Here is an 18538-nt window from a genome sequence, read left to right on the forward strand (position 1 = left end):
CGTTGGTAGTTGACAGTCTTGGTTCGCTGATGCCTCAGCGTACCCAGCAGTAGAGCAGGTGCGGGATTGGTGATGGCGCAGGCTTAGTTAGAAGTGTACCAAATGGGCCCGGCGCGGTGGCCAGGCGGCTAAAGTTCTCATCTTGAACACGCTGGGATCCCATATGGATGCCAGTTCTAATCCTGGCAGCCCCACTTCCTATCCAGCTTCCTGCTTGTGGCCTGGGAAAGCAGTCGAGGACAGTCCACGGCCTTGGGTCCCTGCACCCGCGTGGGAGACCCGCGGCTGTGGGTCGGCGCAGCTCTGGCCATTGTGCGCCACTTGGGGAGTGAATCTGCGGACGGATGATCTTCCTGTCTCTCCTCCTCTCTGTATATCTGTCTTTCTAATAAAAATAAATAAATCTTAAGAAAAAAAGAAGTGTACCAAAGAAGCCCACGGGCTAGACTTTACCCTTCAGGGCAATAGCAAGTGGGGATTTTGGCTCAAGGAAAGACTTTTCTAAATGTCTTTGACTCCTTTTAGTTTATCAATACCAGAGTATGTAGGATTTAGACCACAGGATCCCTGATTTGTGATGCCTCATTTCTTTTTTTTTTTTCTTGTTAAAAGAAATGCTATTTTAAAGAGGTAAGGACAAGAGAAGGATTTTTAGTTCTGGCAGGGAAAATTGTGAGCAGCAAGGGAGAAGTATAAAGTTATGAGAAATGGGCCCTAACTCTCCATCTTTGGGCTATGGTTTGGGAAAAGTGAGTTTCTTAGACCGGCTGTGGCACATCAAGGGGAAGGGATCCCTTGGAAGGAGAGCCATTTCCAGGTGGCCCAGCTTAAATGAAAGCATAGCTCATACACACAGGCAGACAAAACCTCCGAGGCTCATTTTTCATGGGTCACCTTTGTGCCTATTGTGGAGCAGACAGGAGCCAGCAGAGCAGAGGTTCTTGGTAGATAATTTTCCTGAGAACTCATCCTAGTTGGGGCCATGGGCAGAGTGTGGCTCTGCACAATGAGCTCTGAGAGAACCTTCCAAGTCAGAGCCAGGTCTATCGTGGTTTTGTACTTAACAGTAGAGCTGAGTGAGGTGACATAATCCCATTCAGGCTCACACTTCTTTTCGGAGGAAGTCCAGCTAACTTGATTATTTTTTTTAACTAAGTAAATAATTGCCTCTTGGATGTCTGTGGCAAAAGGAAACTTCATGAAATTATTTTTCAATGAATTCATGTTTTACATGACTCAAGTCAACGTATTTTTAAAATATTCAGTCTCATCCATTGCTTTTCCAACGTGTGCTTATGTGTAACTTGTTAATTTTTTTTCATTTAGTGACCTATAATCCAGTAATGACGGCATTAAATTATCATAATTAGCACTAAATAGAGTTGATTAAAAAACATGAATTCTGGTCCATTATTTCTACCTTCATGTTTTCATTACTGCCTATAGAAAGTTACATCATAAAATAGAGTCGTAATGTTATTCAGCTTCCAGAAATTCAAACTTTTAGTAAATGTGCAATAACCAGCTACATGTTTGGTTCTGTTGCTGAAGACAGAAAGACCTACCAAAGAACCGAGTGAAAATGAGTAGAATCCACTTGTCCCTAACTCGGCTATTTCCCGCTGGCTCATGGGATGTCACAAACTTCGGAGACCAGCGGCAACATTGACTCAGCAGGGCGCCTTGGAGCGTCTCCTGTGCCCAGAATCTTTATGAACCTGGAGATTGGCCATGTGTAAGAATCCGATACCAGGTGTAGTTCAAAATCATCAAATCCTAAAGATCGAAATGATTCCCTCATATCAGACAGAATTGCGATGGGCCCAGTCCAGAAGTTCTTCTTTTCTTGACAAATTTGAGACCCAAAATGCTTGAAATCACAGCAGAGCTTACGGTTCAATTTCCCCATATCCTAGATGATGATGACTTTATTTTGGTGTTACATAAAATGTTTCTGTATTAATAAGGTCTGTGTTGTCCTTATTTTTCTTGACTATAGGACCTCTCTTATGGAGGGGAGTCTGGGAATCATAGGATGAACAGGAGACATTTATGTCCCAGAATTTGCTGGTAACTTCTGAGATACTTAAAATCCATCTGTATTATAGGACAGCTTTTTAAAAGTATTTACTTATTTTTATTTGAAGGCAGATGTTACAGAGAAAGAAGGAGAGTCACAAAAAGAGAGAGAGATCTTCCCTTAGCTGGGCCACTCCCTACGGCTGCACAGCTTTATCTGCTACACCACAATTCCAGCCTCTGGTCTTATCTCTAAGTGACAGTACTACCTCTTTATAACCTCCCCAGTGAATCTGTGGCAGCATCACTAAGTATGCACCTTGTAACTACCGTGGTAAGTCTAACTGAGCTCTGGCAAGAGGGACTTGAGGTAGCACTTACCCAAACACAGATCCTATCCTACTACACATGCTTGATAGTCACCAAATAGGTGTTCAAATAGTTAAGAAATAAAGTAGTCAATATCAACATTATCAGAAATGAATCTGGGATATTTTCACAGAAGCTTGCAGAGTTTTTAGGCTTAAAATTAAATTTGGAATCTTTTTTTTTTTTAATTTATTTTTATTTTTATTACAAAGTCAGATATACTGAGAGGAGGAGAGATAGAGAGGAAGTAGACCTGCCGGGATTAGAACCAGCGGCCATATGGGATCAAGGCGAGGACCTTAGCCACTAGGCCACGCTGCCGAGCCCCAATTTGGAATCTTATGAATCTTAAACACATACTTTTTTCATGATGATAATGTAACTGATTTTTTACAACATTACAGAGTCATTTGTGGTCACATGGAACTGATGGAATCCCATATGCTATAAATAAGCATTTGGCTCTACCAAGCAGAAATGTATAAAAGATTCTGCAGAGACAAATGAGGCAGGCATGTCACGATCCATTGTAGGTACCATTTCATGAGATACAAAATGCCTTGCAATTCTGAAAAACTTATAACAACAAAATTGAGGTCAGGAAATTTCAGGACATTTTATTATTAAACTCCATGAAAATGGAGTGTGTATCCTCTCTCTCACTCATACCCCAAGGAAGGAAGGATGAGCCTGCAACGGTCTGACTCTGAGTCACTTAGCTCAGTGTTCCCTTTCAGGTGGTAGTTCTCAATGGAGACTGGCTGGGTGCTGTCCAGTGACTTCAACAGTGTACCTGCGAAGAGCAGCATGTATTACTATGAGTCTTGATGATGTAAGGTCAGTTAGTGTAGGGAGGCAAGGGCCTCCATCTAGTTTATGTCACCTGGGTCAATGTTGCTGATGCTCTTGCTGGAAGTAGTCTTTAGTAGCTTCTAAGCATGCCTGGATTTCCTAAGATATCCATCATTCTATTCTAAATTGATTTCATAGTTGTGTGGCTGCCATTACAAAGTCATGGTTTCACTGAATGGAAGGCAACTAATTTTATGTAGTCGATTATGAGGTTAAAGCATGTATTTGGAAGTCATTTTATAAAATACAATTTTGGTTGTAAGGAAAACGTTTCAGCAGATTATAATGACCACTGGAATCTTCAAGGGAGTACTTTCATGGTTTGCACCATGTTATGCTTTACTTTTCACTGATGCAATTGCTGTAACAAAATAGGAAACCATCTGCTTGAGTGAGGTTGATTTCATTTGCTATCTTGCACCCAAAGAAACTGTGTGTGGGAATGCCTGGGCTCAAGTCCCGGTTCTGCTTCTGATTCTAATTTCTTGATAATAAACACCCTTGGAGGCAATAGGTGACTTTTGGGGTCCATGCCACCCGTGTGGGAGAGCTGCATTGAGTTCCCTTCTCCTGGCTTTGGTCTGGTCCAGGCCCAGTTGCTGCAGACATTTAGAGAGTGAACCAGCGATGAGAGATCTCTGTCTCTCTTATAAACAAACAAACAAACAAAAACACAAATATAAGAGCTTTGAAGAAAACACACACATACACTGAAAGAACAATATGGGAGCAACTATGTTGGATTGGAGAGGAGGACTCAGAGAACTGCTCTTAGAAAGGGCCATTTTTATGGAGACCTCCAGACAAGCAGGAGAGAGGGAGTCAGATGGTGTGGGACTAAGTGGTTCATATCTGGGCCCAAAGCAGTAAAGAACCAAGGTAATAGAGTTGGCAGATAGAAAGTGACAGTTGAGGTGAACTGGGACCTGATTTCACAGTCCACAAAAGACCACAGAAGTCCTGGTGGCCTTTTTTCTTCCTAAAATTGCATAAGCCTAAATCATGATAGATGACTTCAAAGCCAATTTAAGCTAAATGACCCTTGAGATGCATTAGACACCTTGAGAATAAAACTGCGGGCACAGGAGTCGTCTATTTCCTACATGTGCAAAGAATGACGACTTTCAAAAGATTCCTCTGCTTTAAGAAATCACATTCCCAAAAAGCAGTTCAAACGAGGTCCATGATTTACAGGAAACCATGTGATTGCACTGTGCTGCAAGAATTAAGGGATTAAAAAAAGAGTACACCAGGAAGTGATGGGGTTAATTGTACTTCTTTCTAAGGTTCTAAAACATCCTCCACTCTCTGCTGATCCTTTGTGCACTTCACTGTGAGTGATGATCAAAGCTCTTCCTGCAGGTGCAATATGGCACATGCCTGCCATTCCCCCAAACACGACAATTACTTCTCGTACTGCAGGGTAAACAACCACAGGTTGCTGCAGATGGCCTGGCAGATGGTCCTGGGAGCACAGGTGCCCTTGACATCCACAAGAATGTAAATCCATAAGGCTAGAGAACCAGACACCTCCAGGGACGGACAAGGACATCTAGTGGTAAGTGGCAGAAGAAACAGCTCATTACCCAGAAAGGTTCACTGTGTCTTACATATATCCCTTGCTTCCTACTCCACAGGGGGAGTGGGACTGCAAAGTTTGATCTTATTTTAGCTTTCTCTTCTGTCAAAGATGACACTCGGTAGCCAGCTCCCTCCCTAATCACTTTCATCAATATGACAACACTGAAAGCTAATGAAATTCTCTCTGAAAAGCTGCTATTATGAAATCCAAATCTGTGAATATTGAGTTATTGGAAGGTTTTCAGTTTTGTGGAGATTTTTTTTTGCATTCTCAAAGAGAGTAGATCAACTAAAAGAGTGAAAGGAATGCGCCTGGGATAGGCACAAATGAAGGTAGAATGAACTGAGGTCCGACGACATCAGAGATGAGGAGAAGACGGAAGACCAAAGAACAGATAATCCTGGCAGTGGCAGTAATAGTAACCCAAGGAGTCAATGTCTTCCCTTTGAATGGCACTCACTGGACCTGAATCAATTCAGTGTCTACTATGGGACAAAAGAGGGAACAGAGCACAAAATGTATCCTTCTCTTAAAAATCATCAGCCAACCTTACCCACCACTATTTGAAGAGGAGAGTGGAGTCAGAGGCTGAGTTGGTGAAGCCTGCTATGGACAACCCCCGAGACCCTGATGTTTCATCTGTCATTATCAAGCACCCAGCCTTTGTCTGCTGGACTCAGGCAGGGTGGTACAGTGAGACACTCACATAGCCTGCTGGACTCCATGGCTACCAGTCACCTCTGTCTGCCCCTTCTTTCTGTGGACGGAGATCCAGACATGCAAATGAGCTCGCAGAAGCCTGCTTTCTGTCATGTGTAGCCTCCAGATTTTCCACCCCTTCCTCACATGATAGAATTTCCTCAATGGCTGCCAGGGGTGACTGCAAATATTAGCAGATATTGCCCTTGTGTCTTAGAAGAGAGAGGAAAGGGGTTTCAGAGCAGTAGTATACATATTGCATGTTAAGCTGTTAGTTAATGTTGATACTGTTGTCCTTCTTCCAGAAACCCTCTGAATACCAAGATGTGTACAGTTAGAGACAGATGTCATTCCTTTCCAATTCTGCACATGAAGTTTTACACATGAGGTACCTCACAAAACTGTATCAGATTAGGAGCCAACTTTTCCCAGTAGGTATGTTTTCCCCCTCCAATCACCTCTGGAAGAACTATAAAAATTCTTCTCATGCAGTGCTTCTGTTGGCTCATAAGTCACCTTACCTAGGCACTGCAAACTCACTGAACAATCTTGCCTCTACTTTACTGTGCCAGATGTTGTGTTGACATCTTTGTCTCTTTTCTTCCCCATCCTCTTGATATAATACCTTCTAATTCCTCTCTTATCATTCAAGTGTTATTTTAGTGATAGTGGAGATAAAAGTGTTCCATTAACCATTTTTACTGGAAGTTTTGTGTGGGGGCAGAAAAACTCTCAAAGGTCATCTAGCATAAAATTTCCAATGACCATGATGGTCCAGAAAACTTACAATTTAGGGCAAGGATTGACAAATTACTGCCCATGGGCCAAGTCCACCTCACTGCTGGTTTGTTTCAGTAAAGTTTTATTGGAACACAGTCATGACAATCCATTTATGTGGTCATGATTCACACAACAATATTTCAATCAATGATGAACTACAGGCATGAAGGGATTCCATAAGATTTTAATGTCAGGTGACAGAGTGGTCATCTTAGCTTGTGGAAGGACACTCTGTGAGGAAATTGCCTAATAATGCATTATTTAGAAATTCCCCCATTGTTATACCCACAACTGTTATCTGAGATTGCATAAGTGAGTAGTTGCAACAGAAATCAAATGACTTGCCCCTGATCAAAAATATTTATGACCTGGCCTTTCACAGAAAACCCTTCCAATCATGGATCTAGAACACAAACTGATAAGGTACAAAATAAATTTTCTTCTGTACTTAAAACCTGAAAATGCTAAAATTTTTGAAACTATTACCTTTAATTTTAATGTCAAAGGGAATGTTATGAGCAGAAAAGAAATGTGTTCTACCAGGGAATGGCCAAAGAATTTCCTTTTAATCCATTGCGTTCCATCATCTTAGATATAGGACACATCTAAAAATTTAATTGAATAACAACTACACCACCAATAATAAATCTGATACAAACATTTTTGCTTTTAGTGTTCCATTCCTTTGAGAAACGTAATAGGTGAATGGCTAGGGTATTTGAAAATATTTTTTTTAATTCATTGTCAAGGTGGCCTAAACTTTACTGCAAAAGTTACTTTCACTAAATGTTCAACTGGAAAAAAAGTGTGCACATAACTGCCACGTAATATAAGAAACGGGTTCATGAAGGTTTTTCAGAAGCGAGGCTGTCATTTTGAGGCGTGCACGGCATTTGAAAGCATCAATGTTTTGAAATAGTGTCTTAAAAATAGGGACACTATTTATACTGGGACAATGAATACTGCATAGTAATGTGTAGGATATAACATTGTTGCTTGACAAACTTTGGCAGCTTGCTATTTCTGTTTTTTGTTGACAAGCTGTGACAAGGTAGTTCTACAAATGTAGAGAATCCACAAACTCTCTTTATTTCCCCAACAGTCTATTCACCAGTTATGACTTATTGGTATGCTTTCTACATATTGTATTACCATCTACAGGCACCATGAGAGGAAGCAGAATAAACAAGTGTCCCCTGAAACTGACATCAGTGATGAGAAAACAGGTAACAGGGTCATATGATCACATTTGTAGACAAAAGCTACAAATAATGAAATCCGCATTGTCCGATGGTTTCATAGTAAACATGGCACTGGTACAACGAAGTTCAATAAAGTTTAGCTACTTGTTGACGTTTAACAATGAAAAAAAAAATAGAGCCAAAGTGTGTCAATGAAAGGTATTGCGTATCTATAACAGTCTCACTGGTATGTGGATAAACATCATTGGTTTGTTTCCAAATACTCCACTTCTGCTAGAGGTAAACAAGTGGTATTGGTATTTGTGTTAGAATGACTTGTATATTATAAACATGTGATTGTTCACAGATTTGTGAATAAAAACAAAAAACATGTTCTAAATTTGTTAGGTTTCAAAAGAGGCACCTGCTAGGCATATCTAAAATCTCGCAAGAGGAAATTGTCAGGAAGAAGAAAGTCAGATATCAGATTCTACATGAAAAATTATTATTCCTAAGTGGCATGCGCAATGATGTCAAAACAATATGTTGGCGGTAATATTTTTAAGAATGTAGTGTGATAGTTTGGAGTTTTTTACTCCTTTCCACCAAAAATATATTGTGTAATGTGTGAAAGATCCAAAGGTCCTTTGTAAACTATACTGTATTGTCATAGTGTCCTATTTATAAAATAATCTACCTTTACATTAATAATGACACTAAAAGATACATAAGCTCTAGATTATGATTGCTAATCTTAAATAGTACTGGTGTCAATTTTGGAATTGTTCATGCAATTGAAAAATTGACATTTTAATGTTACAGAATGATACCAATCAATATACAAATAACATCTTGTATTTAATACAGTAGTGAGATAAAAATGTCTCATTGATGGAAAAATCACTCTCGGCACATTAAATTAAGAAAATGGCGGCTCAAAGGTCTGTTGTGTCCAATGCTTTGACAAATTATTCCATTTAAAAGATTATTTTTCTTTTCTTTTTTTTTTAAAGATTTATTCATTTTTATTGGAAAGCTGGATATATAGAGAGGAGGAGAGACAGAGAGGAAGATCTTCCATCCGATGATTCACTCCCCAAGTGAGCTGCAACGGGTCGGTGCGCGCCGATCCGATGCTGGGAACCAGGAACCTCTTCCAGGTCTCCCACGTGGGTGCAGGGTCCCAAAGCTTTGGGCCGTCCTCGACTGCTTTCCCAGGCCACAAGCAGGGAGCTGGGTGGGAAGTGGAGCTGCCGGGATTAGAACTGGCGCCCATATGGGATCCCAGGGCATTCAAGGCGAGGACTTTAGCCACTAGGCCATGCCACCGGGCCCTAAAAGATTATTTTTCAAAATGTTTGCAGCAAAGGCAGCTATACTTACATATAGTTGGCTTATGTTTTATATCGTACTTGTTTACTATTCCATATTTTCAAACCTAAATTTTCAACATCATGATTAAACAGTGAAGCATCTTTGAAATATAGTACTGACCCCTAGGCCCAAATATTTTCCTACATTTAAAAGATGCTGGTAGGAAGTAACTGAAGAGTGACAGGATAGTAAGATAAGGGCAATCATTCTTATCCTTTTCTCTGTTTTCCAAAAGTTTACAGTGAATACCACATTTCTATAATTGGCAAGAAACAAAACAAAGCAAAGCAAAGCAAAGCAAAACAAAACAAAACAAAAACAAAAAAACCCACAAAATCTTCATTAGGAATTTTTTCCCACTAAGAAATGGATTGTGTTGTGCTACAGATTGAATTAACCTGTTACAAAGTTTTCACAGTGAGCTATATTTTTGAGGGACAAATGGTCAACTAAGTGTTTCTATATATAAGATGGTTTCAACTGATTTTAGCTCCAGGGATATGTAACACTAAGAAACTAGGAGTTGTCTGCAAGTCATTAGTATACATATGAAGTAATGTATTGTTTAAAAAAGATTTATTTATTTGTGTTGGAAATAAAGATTTACAGAGAGAAGAAGAGATACAGAGAAAGATCTTCCATCTGCTGGTTCACTCCCCAAATGTCTGCAATGGCCAGAGCTGAGCCAATCTGAAGCCAGGAGCCAGGAGCTTCTTTCTGGAATTCCACATGGGTACAAGGTTCCAGGACTTCAGGCTATCCTCTACTGCTTTCCCAGGCCACATACAGAGCAGGTTGGGAACTGGAGCAGCCGTAACACAAACAGAGCCAATATGAGATCCTGGCACTTGCAAGGGGAGGATTAGCCGAATGACCCATTACGCTGGGCCCCAAAGTTATTTACTATTTTACTTTGGCTTTCTGTTTGAGTTTAGAGGATAGACAGCATATCGCTTCTTGGCCTTTTGGCTAAGATCAAGTGAGGATAGACAGCACAGTCACTGTGAATGACAGAAGGAAATTTTCACCAGCTCTATTCCTCAATCTACACCTTTCCTAGACATGGACACAATCCTGCTCCCCCAGATAGGTTCCTGTATATTTAATTCATGTCCATGATGCATTAAATGACTGAATTTGAATACTGACTGAATTTGGGAAATCAAAATACTGTGAGATTTTAGAAGGTGTAGCTTTGGGATGCTTCTCTAAGGTGATTCTCAGTGTGCAATGTGTAAGCTATTATTCTATAACAGGACAATGGATGCAAAGTCAAGCCTCTAAGTCAAGGCCTGGGCTCCCACTCTGGCTCCTGGAGTCCACACTGCAAACATCTCCACTCACCTGTCTCACTCCTATTCTTCTCTAGCGAAGTACTAACTACACTGAAGCTTATCTATTCTAAAAAAACCAAAGGTTATCATCATTTTTTGATAATTCTGTGTTTTCTTTGGAAAAATATCATGCATGTGTTTCCAACAAATGATCAACAAACATCTTAGCCATTCTTCCTGTTTTTCAAGGCCATGCTTGGGATAAATTTAATTGTAGCAGTCTCTCTGTTTTTTCATATTGTATCACAAAACATTCAATTTTCTTTTTTCTAATTAAGTAAAGATTGTCACCCCACTCCTAAATGAAAAGTCACAAACTGTACAAAAGCTTGTAACTCAGTTTCCAACCTAACACTGAGCATTAGTGGTCCATACATACTATTAGGTCAGGTGCTAGACAGGCCTACTAATTGCACTTCATTTGTTTTCTCATGTGCTCTTTCATTGATTAAACTATGCTGTCTTAAGTGCTTTCTCTGTCCATCACTGTGGTAGGTGCTGGGAACAAACAAGCTTCCAGTGATGTGGCAAGAGATAGTCCGAGACCCTTGGTGCTGAGTGGTCACTTTCTTAGTTGTAGTCAATATGCTCATCTCTGGATCCTGCCCTGGGACTCCAACACTGCCCTTCCCTCTCACTCTCAGCAAGTATCCAACAGGTATATGCATATGGAAGATGGCAAGCAAATGGATTCTTTAAATCAGGGTCCTAAAGCCAATGTTAATGGAAATCTAAATAAAGTCCCTCAAATCCTAACCAAGGGACCATGGAAAAATTTCAGGTTCTGAGGGCTACTTTTGTCACACCTTAGGCCTGAACTAAGTCCTTCAGGCAGTGAGAAAAGCAAATGTGATGTCCAGGGCTTCCACCTGCCTAGCTGTGGACTACCTCTGAATGTAGAATAAGGTTCCCCAAGACAAAGAACTTTCTGGAAGGCAGGCAGTGATCTGTGACATGGGAAGGGTTATGATGGCTATAGGGTCTGGCCCTGGCTAGATCCATAGCTGCAGGGATTTCTCTGTCCTGATCAGCTCCTGGCCTGTTTCTCCTGTTGGGCTGGTATTGCCCGGTAATCACATTGAGCAAGGCCCAGGCAAGTGAGGCTCCTGCTCTTCTGTTTGCTGGGGATATGCTCCACCTCCCCTTTGAGCCTTCCAGGTCTCCAGACCCTCATCTGTCTGCGGAATGTCAGTCCTTTCTCCCTGGAGGGACGTAGCCAAGTGTGGGAATACAAAGGAATGCACTGTTGATAGAAATGATTTCATGCTTCCCCAAGAAGCTGGAGTTGGTGAGGGCTGTAGAATTTGGATCAGGAAAGAGAGAAGGGGAAATCTAAGAGCCTGAAGCTAATCTGCCGTATTTAATCTCTTTTACTGTAGTGATACTTTAAGTCAACCCGTCCCAAAATGAAAGTGTCGAGAGGCTCTTTCACATGTCCGTGCACAAAGCTTGCTTACAACTAGTGGCTTCCATGTTAGGTTATTGTTATTTTTGTTCTTTTTTAGACTATATTCCTGATGGAAGGAAAGAACTGTGATCAAAAGCGGAAGAAAACATTTGGTTCAAAGGTCAGCAGATCATCATGATAGCAATCTGCAAAGACAGTGTCTTGAAATTTCCACATCATTAACGCCCTTAGAAATCAGAACAGCTTACCAAACCATAGATGTACGGCCAAAGTAAAAATTAATTTGGAGCATGAGGATCACATTTCTTAAAAATGTGCTTGAATTCAAAGGTTTACAATAGTAGTGCTGCTTGACTAAAAGCATTTTGGAATTTATTAAGCTCTATCTAATATTTGCAAAAACTAGCTCAATCTAGACAGGTTACCTTACCAGTGGGCCAGTATAACTTATAAATGCATTTATCAAAAATTGGAAAACATTATAAGTTTTTTGCTTTGCAAATTCTTTTATTTAAGTACTTCAAATTCTCAAGCCAGCACTCTTATTTATGTAGTTATGGAGTTATTTTAAGGAGAGAGAATAATTCTTACTGTGCCATAAAAATTCTAAATACACAGTAGTTCAGGAAATACAAAGTTAAGCATAACAAAATTTACATAAATAGTAACAAATATTTTAAGAGTTCAGTGAATTACTGAAAGACTGGATATTATCATTACTGTAAGAATACAAAGAATATCTATGTTTATCTTAATTCTTTTATAGTAGACGCAACTGTCCATTAAAGACTTTCTTAAAAAAGGAATCAGGGAAAAAAAGCAAACAAGAAACCCATCATTTAACCATAATTATGGACTGGTATGACTGTAAAATGGAAACTCAGTAGAAAGATATGATAGAGAGGCAGCAACAGTCACAACTACTCACATTTACTGGAAGAGAAAGCTTTTATTTAAGTATTTTCAAGGTTATTTTGAAAGATTTTGAAAGAAGTAAATCATGTGAATTCAATAACAAAAAAGATGGCGTAGACTACAGCGCATCAGTTCCTTTATAAAACTAACGAGGACCAATCGGATCAGCAAAAATAAACAGGAAATAAATTCACACAAAGAGACACTTCTCGACTCACTTTTCAATGTTCTAAGTTTAGCAGAACATTGCCTCCAACACACTTATAGTTAATCTTAATTCTTTGCACATTTTAAGGGAAATGTGATCCATATGTTTCTAATTCATTTATACAACTTGGCTAAACATCAGTGAAGAAACATTGATTCCCAACGTTTTTTGAGGCTTTTATAACTATCTTTCACGGGGAGATAAATGGCATGTTTATAGAAAGTCATGAGGATACACAACACGTATTCCAGTGTATATCAGAGAGTAGAATTTCCTGGCTTCCTGGTGTAATTGTTTTTTCTTAAAACTCATATCCAGTTAGAAGAGTTAGGGAATGACTACAATCACAGCCACAAATTCAGTGCCATGGACAGTCAAATCACCAACTCTGAGAACGTTGAGTGAACTTTGAGAAGAAAACACATCTCAAGTATGATGCATGGATTAAGTAAGCCACAAATCCATTGTAAGGAAGAAGTGGTTTTTTTTTTTTTTTCTGTACCTGGAGGTTCAACTGAAACTTTTCAATCTCTCAGTAGCAGGATTTCTCAAACTTTCCTGTGTCTGGCAGTCATTTGGGCGAATCTTACAAACTATATGCTGAGCCAATCAGTGTAGGGTAGTTTGAGAAACTCTTTTTCTAACAAGTACCCACAGGCTGCTTATGCATTGGAGCTACTGACCACATCTGAGCAGCAAGACTCCGTGGCAGTGTTTTTAACCATTGCTGGAATTTGAGCCTGGGTAATATTTTTTATCTTATGACCATCCTGCCTAACAGAATATTTAACAGCATCCCTGGGTTCTAGCCATTGGATATTAGCAGCTTTGCAAATTACCTTCCCAAGTCAAGGCAAACAGAAATGTTCCCAGATATTAGCAAATTGGAGGAGGGAACAAAACTGCCTTCGGTTTAGATAGAAATTGCTTTATTGGTTTGCTTAATGCTGACATGTTTGTTGGATAGTATCAAAACTCCCTTTGATGAACTGGCTTCAGTGAGCACAACATTCATTAGCCAAATAAATAGGTTTCCATCTCACCTATCCTCATTAATTAGTATACTTCTATGTATGAACTGTAGATTTTATAAGAAATTTTGTTTCTTATATTTTATAAGAAATATTGTTTCTGTCCTTTTCAAGACCACTGGTATGTTCAGAAATAAATTTTTAAAAGATTTATTTATTTTTATTACAAAGTCAGATATAGAGAGGAGGAGAGACAGAGAGGAAGATCTTCCATCTGATGATTCACTCCCCAGTGACCACAACGGCCAGTGCTGCGCCGATCCGGAGCCAAGAGCCAGGAACTTCCTCCAGGTCTCCCACGCGGGTGCAGGGTCCCAAGTCTTTGGGCCATTATCGACTGCTTTCCCCAGGCCACAAGCAGGGAGCTGGATGGGAAGTGGAGCTGCCGGGATTAGAACCGGTGACCATATGGGATCCCAGCACATTCAAGGTGAGGACTTTAACCACTAGACCACGCCACCGCGCCCCAGAAATAAATTTGCAAACTGTATTTTGCAATTGTGAGTATTTCCAGAGACAAAGTTCTGAAAATAACTTGTTCATTTTATTTTCCCCTCATATTGAGAGATTCATTTCTGTTTATTGTATTACATGTTTTTGTAAGCTACCTCATTTTGAATGTTTGAAATAAGATTAGTTTCCAATGAGTCAGGTAAACAAAACTATTATAATAGAAACATCCAGGAAATGCACAAAATAATTTGCTGATCCTGGTTGGTTGCTTGCTTTGGATACATCTTATTTAGTAAACCCAAGTAAATGGTGGAACAAGCCTCCCAGGCATCAATCGGTCTGGCTTGTTTGTTCCTGCCAGTAGCAAATTGGTGAACTGAGGTACCTGGGAAAATAACAGGAAATTAAAATGAAGGAAAAGGTCTTTGGTTTTGTTTTTGCTTTTTATCAGAGATAAAAAAATTTGGACTAAAATTGTTGGAGGCAGATGAAAAATTTTTTCCAAATAACTAATTTTATTTTGCCAGATTTATCATAAGATATTTAGAACTTATTGTGTATCAACTGGCAAGCGCTGGAACTGGGGCATGCCAGACTGATTCAGGCTGCAACACCTGTTGGTGAATACCAAAACTGGGGGTGGGCCATGCGAGACTGGGTTGAAGCACCCACCAGCGAATGCAAGACTTGGTTCTGGGAGTGGGCTTGGTAGGGAAACTTCTAGGTTGTTGCTTCTATTGGTAAGCACAAGAGCTGGGACGGGGGATGGGCCAGGCCCAGCAGGGCTGCAAAACTCACTGTGGCACATGACAGAACACATGCAGGCCGTAGTACCCTCTGGCAAGTGTTGGGACTGGGTACAAATCATGTCAAGTTGGATTGCAAGAACATGATCTGGGGCTGGGAGTGGCCTGGTAGGGGAAATGTGAGCACTTCCCTGCTGGGCTGCAGCTCCCCTGCTAGGCTGTACCTACTCTGGTATGCATAAGAACCAGAGCTGGGGATGGGCCAGGCTAGGCTGCAGCATACACCTGCATGTATGAAAATTGGGGATGAGGACAGGCCTGGTGGGGGTTACTGAGGGCCACCATGACTGGACCACAGCACCAGCTGGTGTGTGTGAGGACCAGGACTGCTGTGGGACTAACTGGGCTAAGTCACAATACCAGTCAGTTCACATGAGAGATAAAGTTAGAGTGGAAATGACCAGGCAGCTGTATCCACTGGTGTGCGCCTTGGCTGGTGCACGTGATGGTTTGAACCTGACCTTGTACCGGCACAAGAGTCAAGTGTGAGGTCAGCTCAGGTGATGTTTCTTGGGAGGACTCTCCAACTGCACTGCTGGACTCAGGCCCTGGCCACTGGGAAAATCACAAGATATGTGTTTTTCTAGAATTTTTCCTGGTTCCTCCAAACATACATATTTAAATTCATTTGTTTATTCTGGTTCTTCTTAGCCACAGTTGGTTCATTGCCACCAAGGTGGGACTGGCTTTCCAGCTCTTGCCCTTGGCAGGGGTCAGCCCTGGCTGTTGTAAGTATTGGGCAAGAGGACCAGCAAATGGAAGATCTCCTACTGGCTATCTCTCTCTCTCCTCTCTCTCTCTCTCTTTCTCCTTTATTATTATTATTATTATTATTATTATTATTATTATTATTTTATGAAACAATTCCATAGGTGCTGGGATTTTCCTTACCCCCTCCCCAACTGTCCTCCCCCTCCACTGATTTCCCATATATTATTACTAAAGTATAGTTCTTCATAAACAGTCATATGTCCATCACTGCGGGTATGGACCATGGCAAAGAGTCCAACATCCTATTATCAAGATATAGTTAACAGTTTCATTGGGAGTCCATTTCTGATCTTGAAATAGAGATGCATATTGCATTGTATCATTATATCTAGGTAAGATAATCTCCATTACACAGTTACTATGCATCTTCTTAAATGAAAAGCCACAATACAAAATCAAAAACAGGAAGAAAAATAGACATTTACAGCTCCAAGAAGTTAAATGACATGCTGCTAGATACGACAGTCTCCCTTAGACAGCTACTATGCATCCCCTTTCCTATGTCTTGGAATGTGCCCTCTCTGCTTCCCACTGGGTATTAGTGACTTCTCCTTGTAGGATCATTGAGTATACATTGAGTATAAATTCATTGCTATCATCAAAGTTGCTGATAGAGGGAGAGATTGTGCATGTATGAGTATAAAGAGTTTATCAAAACTGTTTATATTAATTCCTGCTTAATTTTTCTGTGAAATAAAAAACTGCTGTTAGAAAAGGCTTTTTAACAAAAAAATAATAGAGTCAGGCTGTCACTGTGGTGCAGTGGTTAAAGTCATTGCCTGTGTTGCTGGCATCCCCTGCGTGTGCTGGTTTGAGTCCCAGCTATTCTGCTTCTGATCCAGCTCTCTGGTAATATGCCAGGGAAAGCAGTGGAAGATGGCCTAGCACTTGGGCCCATGCACCCAAGTATGAGACCCAGAAGAAGCTCCTGGCTTCTGGCTTCATATTGGTTTAGCTCTGGCCATCGTGGCCATTTGGGGAGTAATGGATGATCCTCGCTCTCTCCATAACTGTGTGTCAAACAAATACATGAAAAAAACCTTAAAGAATGAGTGATTATCTCAAAATTCACTTGTCTAAAATCAAATACTTGATTCCTGTCTTCCAGGTCTTATTGTCTCAATACTTCATCCACGGGTGATGATGCCCAACTGGCCCATTGCAGGATGCTTCCCTTTGAAATACCACTGGCATGAATCTTTGCCTATCCGTGTATCCATGTAACCAGGCCCAAGTTCCTACACACTGAAGCATTACCCTGTCTCAAGGACTGCTATTTGTAATTCACTCCACTTCACCTCCCATCACTTCTCTCTGGGGCCAACTTTGAACCCATGGAATGAGCTATGTTCTTTATCTCCATAGGACTTTTTCTCAGGTTCTTTTCCCTGATTGACAACCCTGTCTATCCCCACCCCTCCGTTTACGTGTGACGTTTCTCTTTGAGTCCCTTCTCCAGGGAAGCCTCCCTGGGTTCCCTGTTGAGATCAGATTTCAGGTGATGCACTATGACAGAAGCATGTTCCTTGCCTGCAAATAGCTCATCTCACTTTACACCTGTGCATGTACACACAGTGGTGATTTGAAAAACACTCACTTCACAGGGTATGATCTGTGAGAACAAGGATCATGATGGTTTTGCAGACAACTAGATCTCCTGCCCACAGCATAGATACCTGGCACATGTCAGATTGTCAGTAAGTATTGGTTACTGAGGGAGTGAGCGTAAATGAGATTGGCAGTACACAAAGAGACCCAAACAAGTCTCACAAGATGTCCAGGGAATATAAAAGAGCACTCTTTCATCATCACGAATTCTTTGATTTTGAGAGATCAGAGAATATAAAGGGTAGTTCACTGAATCTCTACCCACTTGGTCCAATAGCAGGAGTTATTTCCACAAATGCTAGAGAAATAGATATTGCCATCCCCAGACCTTAGGACTAGTAATTTTTGCTGGGGAGACATATTTACTTGGTATTGTTCCTAATCATGTAGGTAGAACATTACTTCCCAGATTAATATTTCTGCAACCAGTTAAACTTGGGTGAGCAACTGTAAAGGTAGTTTTCATGTAAATTTGTAACTTCAGTAGTTTCTCAGATCCTTAGTCTCAGAGTTCCTGTGGTGGCATTTTGTTTCCTGTATTTTAGTTTACGTTAATCGTGCTGTAATATTTTAGTGCCTGTGAGATAGTGAATAGTAAGTATCCCATCTGAAAAGTGATTATTTTCCATAAAATAATTTTTGAAAAGTTGATGAAGACAGGACAAAAATGAAGACACAAAATCTCCCTGTCCTTGGCTGCTCTTTTTCTATTTGCTCCCGGGAGGCTGCCAATATGCGACATGAGGCTGTGTCAGACCGACTCACTTGCTGTTCCTAACCATGCAGCTCTCCACATGTAACCTTGAACATGAATAAATGCCTGCTAAGTTATCCACCTGGACTCCCAATTGTTAATTCCATAGTTACCCCTGTCTTTGGGAAAGCAGCTGCAGATTCTCCATCACTTGAGACTGGTGGTTGTTTGGAGCACAAGGGAGGGATTTCTGGCCTCCCCATCCTGTCTTTCTCTCTGGTCTTATCAAAACTCTACTGAGGCATATAATTAATCTCTTTTCAGTTTCCTTGCTACCAACTCTTTATCACCAACAGAGCTGAAAAATATATATTTTCTGTGTTTCCTGTTTTTAAATGTGATTTGATGATACCCAGGGACAGTTTTGTTTCCCTAGGGAGAGCATACTGTCAGT

The 18538-nt window shown here is 40.6% G+C and overlaps 1 protein-coding gene and 1 long non-coding RNA gene across 2 annotated transcripts in view; one reads left to right on the plus strand and one right to left on the minus strand.

Moving 5' to 3' along the window:
- Nucleotides 1-7511, plus strand: part of LOC131479883 (uncharacterized) — a 43715-nt gene extending 36204 nt beyond the window's left edge. Inside the window, exons 2-3 of the long non-coding RNA XR_009245142.1 lie at nt 4663-4798; nt 7404-7511. This is a non-coding gene — a long non-coding RNA (uncharacterized LOC131479883). The remainder of the gene's footprint in view (nt 1-4662; nt 4799-7403) is intronic.
- VEPH1 (ventricular zone expressed PH domain containing 1) overlaps nt 1-18538 on the minus strand; it is a 186772-nt gene that overhangs the window by 57690 nt on the left and 110544 nt on the right. The window lies entirely within an intron of this gene.

Source organism: Ochotona princeps, chromosome 3 (assembly GCF_030435755.1).
Source record: "Ochotona princeps isolate mOchPri1 chromosome 3, mOchPri1.hap1, whole genome shotgun sequence".
In the NCBI taxonomy this organism is placed as follows: domain Eukaryota; kingdom Metazoa; phylum Chordata; class Mammalia; order Lagomorpha; family Ochotonidae; genus Ochotona; species Ochotona princeps.